The 23,924-nt window shown below is 43.0% G+C and overlaps 1 long non-coding RNA gene across 1 annotated transcript in view; it reads right to left on the bottom strand.

Annotated features, from left to right (window-relative positions):
* Window positions 1-5,497: 5,497 nt before the first annotated feature.
* The window catches only part of LOC141954155 (uncharacterized), a 51,417-nt gene continuing 32,990 nt past the window's right edge, over window positions 5,498-23,924 (bottom strand). The window contains exon 3 of the long non-coding RNA XR_012632111.1: window positions 5,498-6,360. This is a non-coding gene — a long non-coding RNA (uncharacterized LOC141954155). The remainder of the gene's footprint in view (window positions 6,361-23,924) is intronic.

Below are 23,924 nucleotides of genomic sequence, written 5' to 3'. Positions count from 1 at the left end.
AAAGTCACTGTTTGTTATACGATAACACTGAACAGACTCCAGGCACTCCATTTTCTTATCTTAGATATACAGTGGAGCATAACTCAAGCAAAGGGGAGAAGTTAATGCATCTGTAACACTAGGTAACAGAAGCAACAGTAGCATGTTAGTGTAGTAATAACTCTCACATGTGGAATATCTGAAGATGGGTTTTATTGAATTCAGTTTATTTAACCAGGATAAACCCTTGAGATATGGATCTCATTTACAAGATGGTGTTGGCAAGAAGGCAGATTATTACAAGCACATGTGGAAGATAAGTACTAAAGAAAAAGTGAAAGACCTGTTTATATTTTTAATTAGAATCCTTTTATCACCAAAAATGTTAAGTGAAAAGGAAGACATTAGATATAACTACTACTTGTTGATATTAATAGCAATGGTCCTTCCTACTTACATAGCACATTTCTTTCCTGGGTATCTTAATGTTGAACAAAATAAAGGCAAAATGTCCTCCCTTGGCTTACATCAGGCTCAGCCAAGCCCATTTTGTTCAGGGACTTTTCACAGGTCCCCGTGAAATGGCCCACAAGGACCCAGTAATTGTGTCAGAAGAGGGAAAAGGAGCAGTGCTGAGCCGCGTGGTGTGGAGAGGGCTGGGGTGGAGAGCCCCGCGATTGAATGTGCTACTGAAATGTGGTCATATCTAGGTAACACTGACACGTTAGGGCAAAAGCCAAGGAGAACACAATGTACAGTTGAAATTTCAGGAGAATTAAAGTAGGCAGAGTGTAAGTATTCAAAGTGGAATTTGACCAGGATTAACCCTTTTAATCTTGCTAAAAATACTACATGATCTTTCACAAGCACAGGCATTCAAGACTCGACTTCTGCATTTCACACAAAAGGCATTAAAACTTATGTTTATACGAATGCATTTTTTGAAATAGTTACCTTTTAAGTGACCTCTAAACAGATACCGACCACATTAAAGTTATATGTGGTATGCTGGCACTCAAGGCTGCAAGGTGATGGAGTGCTTTTCTTTTCACAAGGCAATTTTGCTTGATAATCAAATGTCTCTGGTAGGTAAATAAAAAACCTCTCTCCTCTATTAGAGAGTTATTATGTTGTGTTTACAATGTATTCTTTTGGTCTGTAGTTAACATACTTTAAATACTCTTAAAGGTAAACGGCTGCCTTCCAGCCAATGACATTTTTGGGCTATCAAGTTGCATATTTTGCTCAGAAGTGTGGTGCTGAGTCTGCTTCTCTGCTTTCCCTCTGCACTGCAGGTTTCCCCCTCCCTGTGCAGAGAGCTCCAAGTAGCAAAGTTCGATGTCTTTTTCATCTTGGGGACTGAAAGAAGACCAGGCTTGTCCAGCCATGCTGGGGTATGGCAACTGCTGGGATAAATATAACAGGACATGACACTATTACAAAAGAATGTGGGCCAATGGAAAAAAAAAAAAAAAAAGCCTTTTCTGAATGGGAGCCTCCAAGATTTGCTGATGAATATTCATCTAAGCAATAGGATGCTCAGCTGGGGCTTCCACAGCAAAACTGTGCCTTTTAGTTTAGTAGGATGTCCACAACGGAAACTACCAGTTGGGTTACCACTGGTAAAAGCATTTACAGGCTACAAGGGGTTCATGAGCCATACTTTGCTAATCAATTTTATGCAGCAGCAGTAGAAGCTCAGCCCCCCTGCTTGTCTGTTGGGATTTGCCCCTGGTTTTCTCTCAGTGGTGCAGCTACATAAACAAGGACGTCTAGGTTGCTTCTACCTACCTACCATGCACCCATCCCATTTGCAGGAGAGATTTAACTGTGGGTGGCAAACGTCAAGGGCTGGTTGCCTCTGCAGGTGTCCCCTATAGCCTCCCTTTTATCTGAGCTTTTCTGGGTGCTTGAACCCCTGAGAGGCCAAGTATCATGTCTTGCTGGTGGTGAAGTGGCTCCAAAGGGCATCCCAGGGCTCCCGGCTCCTCAGCTCTTAGAAATTTTCTTTCCATTTAACTTGCACAGCAGGCTTCCTCCCAGTCACAGCCTACAGCCATTTGGTGGCAGAGCAAAACATGGCCCGGGAGTATCTGCTTGAATTAATTTGCTTTGGCTGTATTTGCACCTTTGTGTATTTGTTTCCCCTTTGAGCAGTGACATTTATTGGCACAAATGTGCTATGGAAAGCCAATTTGGGGAAAGACATCAATATTTGCTCTGAAGAACAACCAGACCCCAATTCAAAAACATACTTACTAACTTTAAGTACATGGATGTGTCTCATTGACTTTGTTGAATGAAACCTGACACTGGGAACAGAAGCAATGCCATGAGCTTTCACTGACCAATTAAGACAAATTGGTCATTGTCCAGCCTGAGTTAAGATTGTTCAGGATCTATCCTCACTGTACTGAATTTGAAGAGATAAAACATATGCCAGGCATTCGCACACGTTTGGGGAAAACACAGCTCTATCATGGTTGCACAGAGAAAGAAAGAGGCAATGTGGTTGGTATGGGTAATTGTTGCATCATTAAGTCTCTGCAAAGGCTGCAGTGGAAAGAGTCCGAAAACAACATGATTGTTGAAAACATGCTAAAAATAATGCTGAAAAGTCATGCTTGGGGGGTCATATCCCCTACTTGGTCTTCACAGGTGTGTGGCTAAAACAGACCAGGACTGTCAGGACAAAACCATGGCTTTATATCACCTGTAGTGTTCTAAACATATCCACTTCAGTGAATTTTGGCTGCAGAAGTGAGGGGGCCTTGCAGTCCTTGCTATAAGTAGATTGTGATTTTTTAATGATATTTACTATGTGAATTATAACATTTGTGGGGAAATATGCTTGCTTGAGGGTCCTTTCCTATAAGAACAGCTCCAAGGAAACAGTATGAGGCTCAAGGCTGAAACTATCATGTCAAATTAAGCCACAACAATAAAGAGTTAATATAGGAGCACCAAAAGTTCCTATATTAAAGTTGCCTAACGTTTCCCATTATAAAAAACATTCCAATCATTTTTCTTTTGCAGAGCTTTAACAGAGCTTGCAGCAAGCAAATTATGAAATTTGGCAAGGGGCAGATTTGCAGTTAGGAAGGAGCTGCTCTCTGTCTCTGAAAAAAAAAAAAAAATTGTTCACAGTTGCCTGGACCCTGTAATGTAAAAAACCAAACCCATCCTTTGCATTTTATATAACCTGTAGAACTTGCCTGAAGTTTCTGGCATGCACTGCTGGCTGAGCACACCCCAGCCCCTTCAAGCTCTCTGCCCAAGGAAATGGGCTGCCCAGACCTCTTCACTAAGGACAAATCCTGGAGAAATGGGGTAAGGAGACTGATACATCTGTCCCCAGAAACCCCTGTGAGATTTCCTAAGTGTGATGAACCAGAGCTTAGGTGGTAGTTTAAGTTATTCATGGAAACTGAGAAGTTCCTGATCCAACCCACTGACATCCCTTGCTGAATTCAGCCTCAGCTGCAGACTATTCCTAAACTCTGCCTCTGGCAAGGTTTTACAGCCATGTTGCTGCAAACAGGTGCTGCATCTCAAACGGGTGGATTAGGTGGCTGCAGTGACTTCACAACTTGGTTTGGTTGCATGGAGCCCCACTCCTGCAGAGGCTGAGCCAGGGAGGACAATCTGCCCAAACTCATTTCGTGTCTTGTTTTGGACACAGCTAAATCATATCCTCTATCTTGATTTTCAGCTGAAATGTGACTTCCTTGTTGTTTCGTGAAATACAACATCCCCCTTCCCCTCTTCTCCCCCTACTCCTGAGCACGTAGAATTGAATATCATGTAGTTCAAATTTACCCCTATGGCCAAGTTCAACATATTAGCAGCCAGAAATTTTAATCAGATATTTAATCTTTCAACCATGTAAGTGAGATGTTGTGTTTACAGTGGCAGTGGGCCAGCTTAACCTCAGAGGAGAAAGATTGTTAGTAGTGTCCTTGAAGCTGGGGGGCTGAAGAGCAGTGACTCCACTGAGCAGGTCCATCTGACCTGTGGCTCAAAGGCAGTTGTAATCACCATATCAGTATCTACAGCTTTGTATGCTTTTTAAGCATTAGAAAGCCAAGGAAGATATTATCGTCTTTGGAATACTGATAGTAACTGCTCTGTGCATTCAAAATTATTTAGACTAGTAATGGAAAGAACAAAGCTTTGGTGACAGGAGGCCACTGCAGATGAACCTGTAACACACCCAGCTCCTGAATTTGCCAAATCCTGGAGCAACAGGCAGTATCTTCCCAGATCAGACAAGTGCCAGTAGTGAAATTAATGAATCTTCCTGTTTCAGCAATAGCTTGCACAGATGGGTACTTACTTAAGTGTAGGCATATGCACAGGATTCATTCCCCATGCCTTGTTTGTAAGGATCTCACCTATTGCCCAAACCATTACATGAACAAGTCTGTTCTCATAGTGTTATCCCTGGAATCCATGTCACAAAGTAGAATATGCGAAGCATTTTTCAGTCAGACTTGGTGATCACCTTTACGACTGGAAGTTGGAGGTCCAGTATTTTGACAATGATTTTTCTGTGTAGAGACACTGACAGTTTATATTCAAAATGTTCTTATGTTAGAGCAAAGGACTGTATACTTTAACAGTCTGAGAGTATTCGGTTGTCATCAGGGTCTAGGTGGAATGGCATAGTACCATTTTCTGATTTGCCCTAAGTACAAACCTGAGCTCTCTGGAGCTCCTAAGCAACCTCAGATTAGGATAAGAATCTTGACTTCACCATTCAGACTTCTCACATAGAAATACGAAACCCTTTGGGGGAAAAAGCCTATTTCCTCAGTGCAGATGTGTTTACAATCAGTGATTCACGTCAACCCATCAGTATTCCCAGTGGTGCAATAGCAGTTTGGGAGGCATTATAGTTCTGTACAGGGAGTCTAAAAATTATTTAGCTTGGCTATTTGGTGGGCATTTTTCTGGTAGCCATATGAGAAGTGAATGCTAGGAGATATGTTTGGACTGTTTATACTTCATTAGAGTCTGGAGAGGGTATACCACTGTGTACCAGGGTCAAGTTTTTAGTACCTTGTGAACTCTCTGACTCTTTGTCGGAGATGCAGACAAATTCTGCCTGAGATAGGGCTACTTTTTAGGAAGGATGTGTATATAGTTCCTGTCTTACAGATTGACACAACCTTTGTGATTTCTAAGTAAAACATACCACTTTATGGTCTTCCAAAATGTAAATGCTTCCTATGTCTTTGATTGCTACAGTTTAATTGCAGTTGTTGTTCACATGCCTTGTTTAATATGATTAATGTCATAACAAGTCTGTGGACATTCCTCAGTTCTTTACCTTGACAGTGGAACAACACTGGTGACAAAGTGCAGGTTAGGGCATAATGGATCTCTTTTTTTAAGGAATTACCTAAGAGTGTTTACAAAGATTTCAGCCTTGGCAATCACTTATTGGTTAATTTTACTCATCTTTATTTCCAACAGGGTAGTTCAATTTCATTCTAGAACTGTGAGAAATGGTGCTTCTGAATTACGATAGCGTATCTGCTGTATAAAAAATTAGCCATCCTATGGGGAGAAAGAAGTATAGAGAATATACTGACTGTAGGCATACTGTAGACTGAATAGATGTCTTTTGGGTCAGTCCAGTTTCTGATGGGAAGATAAAATACGGCCTGTGCATTTATATGTAGCAGGGATATTAATTAGTATGAGAGATGGCTCAGTTTGGATTGATACCAGGACACTGAACTGAAGCCACTTTAGTGGCATTGATGGATGATCTCTCCTTGTTAATAGGTAGAAAACAGCCATACATTTTCATCCTCCTGGATCTTTCTTCAACATTTTACACTCTTGACCTGAAGATACTCCTATTTCACTTGAGAGTGTTAACAGGGGGCCAGGGTAATGTACTAGATGGGCAGGTCCCTCTTGGAGGGATGCCAGTGACTACTAGAGTTAGAAAGCTATGTTTCTGCTCTTGGCCCTTGCATTTATCAAGTCCCTCAAGGATCAATTCTCTCTCCTCTGCTATTCAATATCTTCCTACCAGTCTGATGACATGCACTCCTGGCAGATAGTTCTGATCAACCTTCTTGTTGTATGGTCCTACTGCTTTGCTAATGTGATCAAGATGACTTTATCTGGATGAGATCAATACACAGATTAAGGCTATTTGCTGAAAGGTAAAGCTGATGATGACCCAGGAGATACTGACAGAAGAAAGGATTTTTGAAGAGTTGGCATCAGATGTGCTCCCCTTGTTGGGAGGCATGCACCAGAGCTGGTCAGTTGCTCCCATGGATTAAGGGTGTTCTTCTGTTCCTTGCTGTTTGCAGAACTTTAGGGACCACTGAACAGAAACGTATCAACTTTGTGATTTGCCTGCAAGAGAGGAACACCCAATTTATTCTTGACCTTCAATAGTCCACAGTAGTTTAGCAATCTGCGCCAGCGTTTAATTGACTTTGCCATTAGAAAAAATTCATTTTATGTTTGAAAGAAATGTCCCACACTGCAATTGCAGCTCATATTTTCTTGTTCTATCTGCAATGAACAAAAAGAACTTTCTTTTTTACACTTTTCTTTGCAGCTGCATTTTATATTTGTGAAAAATATTATCACATCTTCCCTCTGGACTAACCAACCCTGTTTTTTTCATTGTCTTCTCAGTTAGTCCAAGTTTTTTATAAAATCTCTGTTCAATACGGACACAGTTCTTTGACAGATGCCTTCTAGATGCTGAGCAGAGTGGAAGGATTTCTTTGAATCTTAAATAAAATGTTCCCTTTTAAAAATCCCTGTACTTTAGAGAAATTCTTTTGCATTAGTATCATAAAATTGACTCACCCTCAATGTGTGGTCCCCCACATTCTCTAGTTCATTTTTGGAAGAACTGTTGCCTATTCAGTTCTTCCCCCCACTTGCATTTTGACAGCTGAGAATGTCTCTCTAGCTGTAGTACTTTACTCTAGTCCTTACTGATAATATTATTTTTAATACCATTTCTTCAATGTGTAAAGATCTTTTGAATTCTAATTGAGCCTCCCAAAATGTTTCCAGCCTCTTCCAAGAAGTGAGAAATCCCTTCTGACATTTTCCAAGTTTTTAATAAAAATGTTGACACAAGATGGACCCCTCTGAAACTGCAGTCAAAGAAACTTTCCAGTCTGGCAATGACCTATTTCCAGCTACTTTCTGAGTAGTTTTCCAAGTGGCTGAGCACCTGCCTTACAATACTTTTGACTAGCTCATGCTTTCTTATAATTTCCTTAGGAAACTGTCATACAAGACAGTGTCAAAAGCCTTGCTAGCATCCAGATATGTGTCATCAACTCACAAAGACCCATATCCTGCTAGAGAGGAAAATTAAGTTGGGCTTAACAGAGCTAGTGTTTTTTTGACAAATCCATGTTCCTCTGCAGCTGTTATCTCTCAAATAGTTTGACTGTCATCTGATGGTCTGGATATAGTATTTTGTACTATTATTTTTCTGGAAATAAAAATCAAGAAGATAGGCTATGATTCATAGACTTCTTACAAAAAAAAAGTACTATATTTTCTCTTTTCTGGTACTCTATAAGTTCTTCCATCTATCAGAAGTTTTCAGATCACTGAGATTGACTCCAAATTTGTTGGAGTGAATTTCATCACTTGAAACCCATTTCTAACTGCATAGCAGGTAACAATCTGCCATTCTCTACTTTACTCCTGACTAATGGGATACTAAAGACTTTTGACCAATGAGGTTTTTGTCAGCAGTATTAACAGCATTTGACATTTGATTACAGTTGATTCTTTTAGTGAAGACTGAAATGAAGAAACAGTTTGGATCGGTATACCTGCAGAAGAATGTCTCATTATTATTTTACATCCCTCGGAAGTTGTGCTATGCCTTAATGTTTCTGATTTTATCTCCACAGCACGTGATGCTCCTTATAGTTATCCTCAGTAATGTGCCGTGTTTTTCACTTTCTTTCTTATTCTTGGATTTAGGGTTATTTAAGAGGTTTAGCAAGAGTAATGCCCACTTATATCTGGAGCTGGTCGAGATATTTTCTCCCACTCTGACAGTCAGTGGTCTGGCTCCAGTTATTCATGCCTGTGCCATTTCCTGGCCAGGCTACAGCAACGCAATATGTAGGAAGCCTTCAGAGAATCAGTGTCTGCAGAAAGTGGTCCTGTGTTTTCTCAACAGCTGAGGCTATTCCAGATTTGTCATATTTGTCCTCTACTCCTTTGAATGGCCTTCCATCAGGATTTGAATCAAGTTTATGGTCTTGTTAACTATCTCTATGTTCTCCTGGCCTCAGTGGAGAATCTAAAAAGCTTACATTTAAGCTCTGCAATGAAAGTTGTAGTCAAAGGTTCTACTTTAGCAGGACCGTTGATAAGAAAGGGAAAACTGTGTACACAGAAAGAAGGGATTTTTCAGGCCTTGTCCAGTGGCAAGGAATAAAATGACCTCTCCAAGAGCTGAGCGTACTGCTCTCCACAGTTGGTACTGGTGAGACTTTCTGCATTGCATCTATGTTTGTGTCTAATTCTAGCCTACCTTCCCCTGCACACTTTCTCCTGCAGGAAGAGAGAGACGTTTCTTAATGCATCACTGCAAGAAGCTCAGATACTCCCATGACAAATATAGTTTTGGAGTGTGAACAGAATCAAATAGGATAAATAGATCATAACCCAAACATTTTAGCATGAGTATGACTTTGTTATGTTATATTCGGCAATTGTCACATTGTGAATAATTTGGGGAAAGTGGAAAAATTCTCAGATTATTAGTTTGATCTTGGTACTGTGCCACAAGAGTGCTGGGAATTTGGGGGTTTTGTTCTGGGAACGGGAATGGTGGGCAGGCGTAGGAGGGTATAATGAGGGATTGGGGATTTACTGGCTGAAAAGACAGAGATTAAGATTGGAGGTTTATGACACATGATGATTCTCAGACATATTTCAATTTGTCTTTATATCTTTTTGTCATTATCAAAATGACAAGAACACCAAGACCGTCATTATGTGACTGTCAAAATCCTCAGACTCCTGCATGGATCCAGCTGCCTGAGATGCTGGAGGAAAGTATATAGCATCACTGCCATTCCTGAATGTGCATCAGCAGCTACAAAGCCCAGCCAGAAGCCTGGCCAGACATGTGGGTGACAGCCCTGAGGACCACCGACACCTTGGGAAGTGCACTGAACTCACAGTGTCAGACCAAAACAAACTACACGCTACGTTGTCTGGTTCTTGCATAGTGTCCACCAAGCCAGCACTTCTATCTGACGACCTCCCCAGAAAAAAGAGAGGACTAATTGTACTGAGGACAAGAAAACATCATAGGGAACTTTTCCTAGTACAATGCCTGTCTTTTGACTCTGTTGCTCTGCGACCAGTAATATCTCCCTTGTTTTCATTGCTGACAGACAAAAGAGCAGCAGCTCTAAAGATTTTCAAGGCATTTTTTTGAGAATAAGCCGGACACAGAACCCAAGTAATCATCCTTAGAGGTTTACGTCATCCTCTGGTGTTTTGCCCATCAAAATAGAGCCTGCTTCAAAGAAATGACATAGCCCCCTCGATGGCAAAGTGCACGCACTGGGAGACAGCTCTTGGATATCTGACTGCTTCACAGCACAAGTCCTTGCCTCAGAGAAATTTAAGTTTACCAGAAGCCCTTTTTTGTTTCGTTTCCCCAATGCCCACCAGATTAAAACACAGCTTGGCAATGTCACTAGAAGAAAGCAAGAGAGAAAAGAAAACAACAAAAAAACAGCTGCCAGTGTTTCAACTACAAATGCGATTGGAAGGCTTTGTGAAACTTGCCATAAAAGTACTTCAGACAGAAATGTTCTTTTCTTTGTTTGATTTTTGGAAAGTTTCAGATTTCAGCTGGTACTGTGCACAAAATCAACAGATCTATGCAAATGCATCTGGTTAAGATTGACAGGTGGGGAAAGATGACAAGCCACTGTCAGAGGCAAAGAGATCTCTGCTGTGTGTGTGCCGATGGAAGAACTCCTGCTCTTGGTTGACAGAGATAAGGGTCTTTTATAGTAAAATGAAAACAAGAAATCAAAGGGTGAGAATCAGTCTCTAGTATCTCATCCTGTGTATGACTTGATCAAGGGATATTCATGACTCCCAGCATCATAGACAGGATGGGAAGGGAATGTGTGGGTTGTTCAGTTTCTTCCCTTGCAGCTGCCTGTAAGCATAAGGAGATGAAATTTCACGGACATTCATGATTTAACCAAAAATGGTACTAGGTACCATGATATTTCTAACCTCAAATTGTGATATTCTCTTAAACACCAAGAGATTTTTAAGTGCTGTTAGAATGGGCCTGTTCCCCTGCATCCTGATGTAGTGGCCACACAGGCACGTATTTTCAAGACTCCCATTGCAAACATGAAGATGGAAAAGTTGAGATTGTCATATAATCACATGATTCTGGGAGGCACAGCTGTACAAGCTGAAAACAGAGTCTAACTGGAGTTTTGATTTAACTGGAAGAACAGACAGTGTTGACACTGTGCATTTTCAGTAACATTTATACTTGGTCTATCTTGAACATACAGATATCTAGATATATACATTTCTATATTTTAACTATGTCACTGACCCTAGTTGCTATTCTTCTAAAGCTCATTGTAAAACTTCAATACATGGAAAGAGCTATGTAAAACAGACAAGGTTGTTAGCTCTCTTCTGCTGCTCTTTCTTAACAATAATAATTTGTATCAAGTGGTTGCAAAGTTATGTCCTATGCATAACATTGTGCCTATGACTTGGCAGTGATTTTTGGCTTCAGAAAGACTGCAAGAAGGACTGCGTGATGTTCAGTGAGAAAACAAAGAGCTATTTTGAAATATTTTCTGGAGTTTCAGGAGAGGAGCACCCAAGTGACGCTTGTTTAAACTCAGTTGTATTGTGATTAAATCTGTTCTTTGATGCATTCTAGTGGTTTCCAGAGAGAAACATGTATCCGTGTCTGCTTGGGCTCCAAGCTGATCATTTTCTTCTATTTCTGTTCTGGCTCTGGGTGTCCATCGCCCTCCACCCCCTGTTCCTGCCCATCTGTAAAACTCATAAAGCCGGATTTAAACACAGTAACATACACAGGCAAATGATGACTTGGAAGTGCTTGAAGGAAGGGATGTGCTTCATGACTAAAGTGTTTATGTTGTCCTCAGCAGAGAACAGTGACAATGAGAGTCCTTCACATGGAAAAATGTTGTCAGGTTTTCCACAGAAAATCCCAATCTCTTGTGTTATCACCTTTAGAACAAAATGCAGAAAAGCCTACAGAGGTTTCACCTCAGTGTGTTGACTGAGCTGTATTTAAAAATGAAAGTCTATAAGCAAAACCTGAATTTGTAAGAGATTAGTGAGTTTTCAGTCAAAATGGGGCAAACAGCACAGTCCATAGTACAGTGAACTTCACAAGTATCACATCAAGCCTTAGGATCTTCACTAAACCTAAAGTAGTTCTGGAGACTAGAAGTCTTCCTGCTACAATCCAGCCACTTAAAGGAAGCACTTAAAGAAAGACCTTTGTGAGGAAGTACAGTCAATTAGGGATGCAGGACTATGCAAGTCACGTAGTTTTCTAATTCAGATTTCTTCATGGTTACACCTAGGAAGATCAGAGATGGATGGATTCCATCCTAATTTATTCATCTGTACTTATGGTATTTATTACCAATGTGAAAGCTGAGGACTAATGCAGCTTTTCTGGGAATATCCAAAGGAATTCTTCCCTGTCTGTGCAAACAACTGAGTTACTTGTTTATTCCAGCAAGACTGAGACCAAATCATCATGGGAGGTAGAAGAAAAATATTGCCAGGAGAGAAAAAGCAGTAGCTGGAGAAACAGAAACATGAGAAACTTTCATTTGATATTTAATGAAATATCTATTGGTGAATGTTTTGGAAATTTTTTATTTGTATAACTAGTGAGGGACCTAAACCAGGAGAAAAAATGAGCCACTTCCACGGTATAAATGTGAGGAGAGAAAGGGCGTGCCTGCCCAGTGGTTATGGAGCTGGCCTGAAGGAGCAATACCAGGGTCCAGTGCTTGATACAAGAAATACTCAACATAAAAATGCCTAAATATGCAGGGTGAAGGCTCCAAAAATGGTTCTCCTGCTGGTTTCAGTGCCAGCACACTTTCTGAAAAAAGACCGTCTTCAGGAAATGGCTCTCATCTTTCAGGTGAACATAGGATCTTCCCTCCAACCATGGCTTTAGGTCCTTAACATGTAGAGCTTAAGTCAAAGTCCTTCCCTGGGCATTTTTCCAAACTAATGGAGGTAACTCCACAACTGAGGTGCTTAACTCTCTACACGCCTCGTATAGATGCCGTAGGCACCTAACTTTGGGCTACAGATCCTCCCAGGCAGCAGGATGCCTAAAAAGTCAGTGGATCCTAGCCACCAGCCACCTTGTTGATGTCACCCAACAAGGGTGGAGTCTCCTTTAAAATAAAATTGGTATTGCCAGACAGAGCATTCAAAAGAGCTTGAAAACATGGCCCTGAAATTCTTTGGTGCATAAAGACTGCCTTCACCTGCATCTATAGACATTAGTTCTGAAATGGAATCTCCATGTTCCTCTTACACATGAAATCTGCTGCTGTCCTGTTAGCTGGAAGCCACTGTTGGGGCCCTGATGTGGCTATAAGGATGAGAGCTCACCAGTGGGACGTCCTGGATTGGCCCTGAACAACAGGGAAAGATGTGTGAATGTGTTTTCTAAATTTTCATTAACAACCAGAGACGCTGTAATATCCCTTGCTACACAGCCCATATGCTTCATTGGCAGGAAGCTTAGACCACCAAAAACTAAACTTATGGGAACAGACCAGCAAGACATTTTCCTTTCCCAGGTGCAAATAGGTGTAGTCACCCATCTTATCTGCAAGGTAACTACACAATGGGACAGCACTGAATTGTGTTGTGATGAATATGGAAACAGCCTGTGCAAGCTCTCTGTGGAGAGGAGCACTCGAGGTGCTGCAGAACTGCTGCTGCAGGCAACAGGCTGCTTCGATTAGAGCAGAAGGCTTTGTTGCTGCTCTTCTGTCTTGCCAAAGGACACAAATTTCCCATGTACCCTGCTCTTATCTGCATCTTCTGTCAAGCCCAGTGGAAGGCATGGAGTCTTAAATTAAAGACCCATTAGCATGGCAAGGGTGGAAACACACTTGACGTTAACTTGCAAGTCCTGCGCCATCCTCAGAGTGGGCGTGTGCTGGCCTCTCTCCCCAGTCTTCATTCCATGGCATTTGACTGTTCAGCAGGAAATACGGGTCTTGTGCTTCACAGTTACTGCTGTGCCTCTTGTCCCTTGATTCAGGGTGGTTCATCTTGTCACAGCTTCAAGATGGTAAAGGGTGACCTGCAGCTTCTGGGGACAAAAAGAGCAGGGATATATGGCCTGTAACAACCCTGATCCTTTTTTTTTTTTTTTTTTTTTAAATACCTTAATTCTCACCAAGAGCTTTGGGAGCATAACAAAATTACCCATCATTTTTCTCACAGTCGGTATCATACCTACTAGCTACACCAGGCATTACTAGGCTGAGATGTACATGTAAAGCATACAGGGGAGGATCAAGTTAATAGCTACTAAGAAGACACAGGTTTTCAATCCTTGTGAAGAAGAAAGGTAATTTGTGGTTGTTAGCATTCCTGTGATAGTTTGAGAGTTTGTAGGTGGCTTTCTGATACAACCTGATACTACCACAGGTCTTTGCAGGTACCAAAGCAAGCCATCTGGTAAGGGTCATTCCGGAAATCTTGAAAGACTCTGTGAGGGGGCACATTTTCTGATATTGTTACCAGTATCAACCCTTTTTTTCCCTTCTTTCTTAACAGCAATTTTGTTGGCAGATCAGCTCTTTCTGGGTGAACTACTGTGGGTTCAGGCTGCTGGACCACATAGTCTTTGCCACTGTTGCTTTCCACTTTCAATATTTTTGTGGGCTTTGTAATGGTAATGGGCAACCTTGCCTAACCTAGTCGAAGACTAGTAGGGCATAGTAGGAAATCTGAAAAGGAGTATAGTGGGCAGAGTTTGCTTCATCTTTTCTGATTTCCAATAAAGACACAGTGAATCACAGCGGGATAATCACATAAAAAGGGAGTCTGAATGCAACAGCCTCCAAAATTTCAAAATCAGGGAAACCTCCTTAGAGTTGCCAGATGTGTTCATCAACACAGATGTGTTCAGTTGTGCATGTTGGGATGATAGAAAAATTAATTATGTGGATGTAAGGAGAATACCCTGCTTTATGGCAAAAACTGTTGCCCAGAGGAAGGTTCAGATGGTGCCTCCATGCCTGCCTGTCACCACCGATGGATACTTGTCTCCTCAGGCTAAGAGTCAATTTGCCATTGATCACAGCCTACCTGTATGTTAACATCCCTCCAAGCCAACGCATAGTCACCCCAGCCAGGCCACCAAAATTTGCAGCCCAGTGAGAGGTATCTGCCTCCGGCCTAAGAAGGCTGCTTCCTCCCATGGGGGGCAGGGGAGGAGGGATGAGAAAAGAGCCCTGGGGGAGCTGCAAATAACAAATAACCATTTGAGCTGCTGCAGCAACAGCAGAGTAAAACTGGGGAGGAGAGTCGGGGTGGGGGGCTTACAACCAAGCGCCTGGTTTCCAGCCTGGCTCCCCTCTCCCTAGGGCGCGTGGGGCCACTGGGGCCGCGGGGGCCGCGGGCCGCAGGCAATGGCGGCGGGGCCGGGTGAGCGGCCGCCGGCTCCGCGGCGCTGATTGTTGTTGTTGGTCCGGCGCAGGAACTTGGCAGGGGCGCACAGCCGGTCCCTGCTCCGGGTCCCACAGGCAGGAAAAGTCTCCCAGCCTGCGGAGGAGACAGCCTGGCTGAAAGAGCCCCGCCAGCTCTGCTGCAGATAAGTTAATGTACACAGAAGGGACGTAAATTACCACGACCCTCAGCAGCAGGACATTGGCCAGGGCCTGTCAGGAGGAGGACAAGCGTCGGCAGGCTCCGCGCCTCGCTGACATTTACCTCCAGATAGAGCCGCCGCTGCCCGGCAAGGAAGGACCTGGTGGAGCCAGGGCTTCCTTGAAAACAGCTGCCTGTCCCCGACACCTACAAACTAATGCAGTTTTAATCAGGGAATTAACGAAGGGTGGTGCACTGTTTTCCCAAACGATTTGCATGGGGACAGCAGCCTTTTTCCCCCTCTCCCTGCACCGCCTCCTCCATGGCTCCACTGCCATTTCCCTTATGTTTCTTTATCTGTGCTGATTTTTTTTTCCCACTCCCCCCTCTGGGGAGCCAGACGTGCCTTCATCTCCACCCCCTGAGTCCTGACGACACTCACCTCCCTGTTTATACACTGACATCACGCTGCAGCCTCCCTCCAGCCCAGAAATAACCCCTGGGAATAAGGCAAACAGGAAAAGGCCACCGTCGTTGCCTCCTTCGGAGCTAGATCCACATCAGCCCCTTCAGCGGCTGTACCCACACAGAGTGATGCACGGGTGGTGGGATCCTGGGGGATCATCACCAGCCCCACATCGCTGCGCTTGTTGTGACATGAAGTTGCACGGGATGCCATACTCACAAGCTCCGTTTGGCAGATGGATGGAGCTGAGATGGGATGACTGTATCCTGATAATAGGAGTCAGTGGGAGAGCCAAGTCTGGAGACCAAGCCTTCCAGGCTTATACTTCAGCCATTACACCAAGCTTCCCCATATAAATATGTTTCCCTCTCTCTTTCTCCCTCCATTTCATTTCCTTCACAGAGAAGCACAGTTAAACTTAAAGCCAGGTATACTGAATGGACAGTGGGAACAACAATGGGAAAATGTCTGCAAGGTCACCCTCGGTTGTTCCAAATAGCGTCTTGTAATCCACACACAGCCCATTAATTTCAGTAGGACTCCTTGTGTGGTAAGCTCCTACCCGAGATGTGTGTGGGAGGCACATTCAGGCCCATGGAGATTTCATTATTATTGTAAGCTTCAGTGTTAGAAGGCTCCAGGGGACAGCACTTTGCTCTGCCTCTTAGGGGAAAGCCAGACTTAGTCAGGCTAACTTCTGTGTCTTAACATACTGCTTGCCCTTGTGGGCTCTGCTGTCTGCCATTTGTTATACACTCTGTCTGAATACCTGGCAGCAGATCACTACCATGGCTGTGCTCAGTAGAATTATGCTGGATCGTTTAGGTTGCATAAGTGTCCCTAAATGCCTAGGTTATTTTCTCTAGCTTTGGAAAGGCAATTGCAGTTCATCAAGGAATGGGTAACTTTATGGAGGCCAGAGAGCAGGTGCTGTGCCCAGAAGGGCCTTTTTGATTCTGTTTTCCCCTGGAGATGCTGGGTACAGCATGATGCTCTGGGACCAGACCTGTCTGAATCCATGATGGGTTTATGCAGTTGGCTTTACAGGCATGTCTGGATATGGAGTAGGAGATGGCAAGCACAGAGGGCTCTTACCCAAAGCCCTTATAACCTATGTTAAAGACAACAAGTATGTACAAAGGTCACACAAAAACATGGTTATTCTGATAATTCGATTTTTTTGATAGATTTACTGTGGCCAGGATTTCCAGTGGCTTCCCATAAGTACCACCACTCCCATCCACTTTTTGAAAGGCAGAGACTGTGTGTGATCATGGCTTTCCTGTCTGTAAGACTGTGTCCTGAGGGATGACCCAGGAACATTGCTGGGACATCCATTTACTCAGAGCAAGAGAAGGTGCTGTCTCTTCCACTCTGCCACCTCAGCCTTGCTAACACCACACAACCTCCCAAGGACACAGTGTGGGACACAGACTCTCCAAGCTAAGGCAATACCCTTTGTTGTGGCCCTCTGCCATTGCCTTTCCCTTCTGGCAAGGGGTGGTAGGAGGGCTGCAGCCTTCCATGTGCCTTCTGCTTCCCTCCCAAAAGAGCTATGAAGATACTTAGAGAATAAAAGTTGTCTGAGGAAGGCTAATGGCAGACAAAATATATGGGCAGTGGAACTCAGATTGCTAGCACTTTACTATATGAGCAGCTTTGAGATATTCTGGGATTAAAAAAGCTGTGTAAGTAGCACTTAGTAAAAGATGCAGGTGATGTGCCTACCATTCTGAGTCAAAATACCCTGTGAACTGGCAACTTACTGCCTTGTGTGTCTTCATCTCTTAGAAAAGTTTTGCCTTTTAAGTAGGGAACTGGTCAGAGGACTGATTCTCTTTCCTATAAGTGCAATGCCCTGGGACCCAAAAGATGGTATCTCCTGGAGAAGAAGAGTGCTCCGGTAACAAAGTGGATCTATACTTCAAATTTTTTTGGTTTTTGTTCTGTGTTGTAGGTAAGAGGAACACAGCAACAAGACAAAGAAGTAAGTTGATAAGCAGGTATACATTTAACAGAGAGCAATGACCTCTTTTCCTAACTTACACATACTGGGCAAGGGATAGAAATATCCTTGGCCTTGGTGAAATTATTCCAGCCTCACATGTTATAATGGCTTTTCTAGGGAGACACAGTCAGCCCATGGGACTTTTCCTTGAAGGCTTTCATTTTGTTGTAGGGTCAAGTGTGACCAACATGTAAGGGTTTGGTTGTGGCAACACTTGTTCTGCTCAGGAAAGGATGAGGGTAGGTCCCCATGAGAGTCCAGGAGTGCAACACGGCCAGATAGCCAAATCCTCTCCTTCCCTCAGGAACTGCTCAACATCCATCCCTGCAAAAGAGATGGGTCTGGGGTCTGTCATCTTCTGCGTTCTTTCAGCTCCTAGAGGACAGAGGAAAGATACTGCTCTGCTGCAAGACAAAGAAACAAATAGTAGCAGCAGCCATTCGCTCTGTGTGTGTGCCAAGGACAGGACTCTCCAGTGGCTTCTTCTCTCCAGCTGAAGATGTGGCTTCCCCAGACAGCCAGCGTGTGTGTGCCAGCTCTGCACACACTGACAGGCTTCGCAGGCTGATGCATGTTTTCATCTCTTCCCACGCAGAATGCCCCCCCCGCCCCGTGTTTTCTTCCAAAATACATTCACGTTCCTGGCACTGGAAATCTTTATCTTTATGTGTTGTTTTGAGCACACCCACTGCTTCCTGACTTAAAGCAGCTATAGTATAGGCAAAGATTTACTGACATCAGATAGTAGTTTTCTTAAAGCTCCGTTAGGCCAGATTGTTCTTTTGGTGGGCAGGACACAATTGGGCTTCATTTGGACAGAAAATGAAGATTCAGTTTTCCCAAAGCAAACATGTTTGGACCAGGAAACTGAACTATGAATGAATGTATCTTGAATGCTGAGGGGCTAATGGGAAAGACTGGAGTAATTGTGATTTGAGCAAATGCTGGTTTTGGTTCCAGAGAGGCTGAAATCTGCTTCTAATTTGTGTGCAGCCAAAATGTTGTGAAAATGCCTAGTTTCACGGCAGGTGCGACTTCAAACCAGGACCAGAATCATTCAAAACACGTGCAGAAATAGCTCCAAATGGCACTTTCTCAGTCCATCTGTAACATCAGAAGCAAGGAGGAGGACAGATGGCACAGAAGAGGTTTCATTCTGGGCTGTGGTCCTACAGCTTCTTCCCCCTTCCCCGTGCTCCCAGAGTCAGCGGCTGGCGGCAGCAGCAAGGGGCCCCCCCACCCAGGCTCCCACCCAGCAGGGCTCCAGCAGGCCAGAGCATCCAGCCTCACATTTTTTTGTGATCTGTTGCTGTGTTCACACCTCTTCAGTGCATTTCATTTCAAAACTATGATCTTTCTTGGTTTCAGACAGGACTTCTGTAGTGAGTCACCCCTAAAATACCCAATGGTATGTAAACATACCCAAGCTCTCCTGAAAGAAGGAATCCCAGTTTTTAATTCTGCAACAGACACCCTGACAATATGCTGACCCATCTAAATGTCCAGGCATGTTGCTTCAGGATGCACAGGCCAGGCTTTGCCTTTTTACTGATGTAAATGCAGATTTTGACACACAGGTGCTGAGGGATTTGGGTAGGTATCTCTGATTCAGAAAAAAATAAAAAGGTTGTTTGATGGTACAGCTGGCCTCTGGCTTCCTTCAGGGATGCTCCCCCTTTCCCCCAGCCTCATGCTTTGAATAAGCATCCAGAGGCTTGGAAGCTTATCCAGACTTATCCAAATCTCTTTGAAGGAATGGATTAAGGCAGGAACCCCGGGACCCAGGCCAAGAAACCTCAACAGCACAAGTCAGTGAGAAACCAAGAGTCTGTCCAGGAGAGCTGGCTAAGGAAAAATGAAGAAGTCCATCCCAGGGAGGCGACAGGAAGGGATCGTCTGTCTGGGGAAGGAGGGCTCTGTTGGGAGCTGAGCAAGTGGGATGAGAGAGGGGGGAGGGTGCAGGCCAGACTGGGAGAAGGCACACTGTGGTAGGTTCAGGCCCCAGTTGCCTTAAGTCACGCCTGCCTTATGGGTCTGTGACCCTGGCTGCAAATTTTCTGCAAAGAAATTATAATGGAAGGCTTCTGGTACTCTCTGGCACTGGCTGCATCAGCAACTCTGGTAGAGCAGTCTGTTATCCAAGCATATGAAGAAATCATGTGAAATAATAAATGGTCCCAAGGAAGAAGACCAAGAAGTTTCTATTCACCTTGTTCCATGATAAAGGAGAAGAGGGCATTTTAAAAAATACTGAAATATGGCAAAATAAAAACGCATGAAAGGAAATCCCTATTCATACAGCACAGTCTAACCTGGTGTCATTCTTTGGTACAAGACATCACTTAGTCTACAAGTCTTGAGAGACTCAACATAGATTGAGATATATGGACAAGTAGCAGGGTTTTATCAATTCATGTTATTAAAGATCAGTAAAAGTGCTGGGATTGTCTGTGCATTTGTTGTAGTTTTTACTGCTTGTTTTTTTTTGTTTTCTGTGTAGATCAAAATATTGCCAGTAGACCAATGTTTGCGCTGTGAAGGCCAGATTGAACAACTCCGAGATGTGGCAGGAGGCATCAGTCATGCAGGAAGGGCAGAGGAGAGGCAGCAGGAAAAGGGGTCAGTGGTCACCTCTGCTGTCCTGTGGTCCAGCAGCCCTGCGCCCCAGGACTCCTGTCCTGCTGTGGGTTGAGATTGAGCCTCGACCACCCAGAATGACTCCCAGAGCAGGAGTTACCCTTTTCTAGCCACCTAGTTTGTTGTTGTCGATGTTTGTTTGGCTTTGGTTTTATCTTGGTTGTTTCATTCATCTTTACTTTTGGTAGTTTATTTTTGCTACACAAATTAACCAAACAACAGGCAATTAGGCTGTTTTACTGAATAAAATATACGCATGTCCCATGTTCTGGGCTTCCAAAAATGGGTGGGAGCAGAAGTAACATCATTGATTTACAGAAATTTTTTTTAACAATTGATGTGACTGAGGTTGGAGACTGCCTTAAAGCAGAAAAGCTGAAGTAATTTCAGAGCAGAGTTGGAGCTTAATAAGTATGTCTCCACATAAAAAAGATAAATTGATACACAGGTACAATATGCACTCAGCTTTGAAGGCAGAGACTATTTTTTTTTTTCAGTCCTTTCTTAACTTATATGAAGACTTTTTAACTACCAAAGCTGAACAACGCCTGCCCCCCTACTGCAGCTGACACACTGAATAAATTCCAAATTCTTGAGTGAAGACCCTGAGTGAAGCTCGTGGGTCATGGAGGAAAAAAGACATCTGCTAAAATAAGTGCTTCAAACCCATACAGTATTTTTGAAGCTTGGACAATCCTTCACATTGTTCCCCAGTTCACATATTATTTTTTTTCTTTCTGCACTACCTACATACAACAAGGAACAGAAGAGGGAGCACAGAGCTGAGCCCCTGTCTCAGAGCATGGTGATGGGGGCTCTTCTCTCAGGTGAGCTTCTTAGGAGGTGAGAAAGCCCAGAAATTGTTAATGAAAAGCTAATCAGGCAAGAGCTTGCATCCAGCTCAGACTCAGCTGATTCATAGTAGGCGGAGAGGAGTCCATCATGTGGTGGTACAAGTGCTTACTGCATCTACCAAGTATCAGGAACAGCAGCGCAACAGTAATATGGGGGGAGGGAGGGTGGTAAGAGGGGAAGTGACAAGTTACTTCCAAATATGAAGGAAAAAAACATTCAAAATGTTTGTCTTAGAACTATTTTTCTGGTTAATGTTTAACCTTTTGCTTTTCCAAGCTAATGTTCTTGTTATCAGCTCCATTGCTGAAGGTCACATATAGAATAAAAGTCATATCTCAAATGTGAATAAATAACACAAGCAGAAATTAATTGAGTGCAAGTGACTCATGCGACATTTAAAGTTTTCTTTACCTACCAATGTAAGCAAATGGTGTAAGCATGTCCCTTTTTGTCCCATGAGCTGAAAAGAAAGCAAGTGAGCCAGAAATGACCTATTGTGCTGCAAATGCACTTGAGCTCCATTAGGAAGGCTCTCCTCCTCAAATCTAGCTATTCTAGGAAGCAAACAACTGTAGGACAAGGGGATATCTGTGCCCTGGCAGGGGACATGCTCGGGGGTAGGGGAAGGCTCCCTGCTAATGGGGAGCACTGGGAAACCCTTTGAGTTGCACTGTGCCATAGTGAATGACAGCCATGATTTTGACTGATGTTGGGAGCTCTCTGATAAGAACCCAGGGGATAAAAACAAATGATTTTGAGGAATTTGTGACCAATAAATCAATCAATAAATCAATTAAAACAAACAAATGCAATGCATATGGTTTACCTCCTGTGTTTGGGGGTCTCAACAGCTTTAGATGCATGGGAGTTCATCCACTAAGGGGATTTGTTCACGCAAAGGGGAAGTTAACTGGAATCAGCAGAGTGTCATTTAGATTTTCTTTATGGTAAATCCCTAACTGTGTTTATTTATGTTTTAAACTGGCCATACCTTCATAAGGGAGAAACTGGGATAGAAAAGAAGCAAATGCTGCTACATAAGGATTTACAACAGACACCTGGCTCGTTGATGTGGTTCATAAATACATGTTTCTAGTGCACAAAAATATCAAATATTGAGCAATTTTTCTTTCGTTGCAAAGATGCTAACTTTTCATCCAAGATCCAGATACTAGGAAGAAAAGGCCCTGCTTTATAATGCCTAAGGTGTAATTCTCCTCTTTGTATCAATTATTTATACATTCCAGGGTAAAAAAATGGAGCAAGTCCTCTGTTGCTGAGCAGACAGTTGTTCTCTGTAGAAGACATAGAAGCGGTGACTGCTTTTCTTGCAGATTTAAGTGGATGCGAACCATTTCTAAGATTACTGCTGAGACAATTCTTAAGACAATTGTCAATAATTAGATAGGATTTATTTATCCAGGTTCTTTGGTAGTCTTTATTGTGCCCTACTTAGCTGATAAAACCAGGCAGTTTTAAGGAAGAAAACAGAAAGCAGTATTGTCTTAAGCAATCTGCTTTCTAGATAATTTGTGAGATACTGCCTTTATGATTAAGTTTTGATGGTCAGAGCAGAGCATAAAACCATGCTTATGGTGGCTTGCAGGAGATCTATGGCTGATACAGCTTTCACCCGAATCAGATGAAAAACCTTGTGTGTTGTGGGTCCCAGCTCATGGACAGCCATCAGAGGTAAATGTCAGCGGATAGGAGGTAGGTTGTTCTGGGCACTGCTCTCATTATAGGGCCCACTGTTGTAACACCTGGGAAACAGGAGTGTAACTTGCTTTGCTGCTGGGGTGAAGACTGCTCTCATCTGCACATTGCAGTTACGGCCCAGTCTGCACATCTCTCAAAGGGTACAAGTGGCTGAGCTTTAAGAGTTTCTAAAGGCCTTTCTAAGGGGCTTGGAAATAAAGTGTCAGAACATTCAAACAGTCCATATGCTTCTTAATAGTGATTATAATTTTTCTAAAGGAGTCTCATTTTACTTGACCTTTTGCTCTGTGAATTGCAAAGTGAAGTCAATAAATTAAAATCCAGCTTTGATGTTGAAGAGTCATGGTATACTCCTGGAAATGAAAGCAGCTGCCACAAACAGCTTTTTTTTTTTAGGAAATAAACATTGGCAAATAGACAAATGAGTTGCTCCATTTATCCTAATCCGAGTCAAGTTTAATTTTTAAGCTGATAATAGCAGTACTGGTGCAAAGTCTCGGAAACATAAACTCCAAAGAAACAAGAGCCCTTTCTCCAATAATAGCTCTCACCTTGTCATGGCCAACTTTTGGACCCCTGCAACAAGCTTGTAAGTTGGAGAAGTGGAGGGATGGGCTCTGTTGCATTTCTGAGACTGCTACCAAGCCTGTGCCAATGCACCTCACAGAGAATCATCCTCACCAGCATAGCAGTATTTTTCTTTCTGAATAGGAAATTCAGTATCTTTTTGCCTACACCAGCTCTTAGACAAGTTTTATTTCCTCCCTCTTCCAATAAGTTTGACTCTATTTTCTAGACCAGGATCTAGAAGCACAACTTCTTCTGGCATAGCCTCTGATTTCTGAAGAGAAAGGGGCTGTTCAGAGCTGATGCTGTGTTCCAAGTCACTGTCTATCACACTTCCACGGTCTATTTTCACTTTTCTCATGTAACATCACATCATCTCACTTAATACATTTGTTTCTGATTACAGGCAGTGTATAATGGCCCAGCACAATGCCTTACAGTATGCTATGGCTTCATGCCATGGGAAAACATATTCGTAATTTTTATGACCCCAGTGCAGCAATGATGCATTTTTTAAAAAACAGAAGAACATATAAAGGAATTATTTTGTAGTAGGATTAAGCATCATTACTCACAGCAGACATACACATTGGAACTCATTAAGCCTTTGCTTTGTTATTTTTGGTATTTCAGAACATGTGCTGTAAGTGTCTCCTGGTTCTTTCCAATTCTGCTATATAAAATCCCTTAAAATTAGGCAGGACTAGGCCATAAAGCTCTTGATCTCAGATATTCGGGCCAGATTTTTCCCTCCTTGTCAATCTGGAGTGAATCTGCAGG

Source organism: Strix uralensis, chromosome 1 (assembly GCF_047716275.1).
Source record: "Strix uralensis isolate ZFMK-TIS-50842 chromosome 1, bStrUra1, whole genome shotgun sequence".
NCBI classification, from domain to species: domain Eukaryota; kingdom Metazoa; phylum Chordata; class Aves; order Strigiformes; family Strigidae; genus Strix; species Strix uralensis.
Note: the sequence above shows the minus strand (reverse complement) of the source record. Positions and strands in the feature narration are given on the sequence as shown.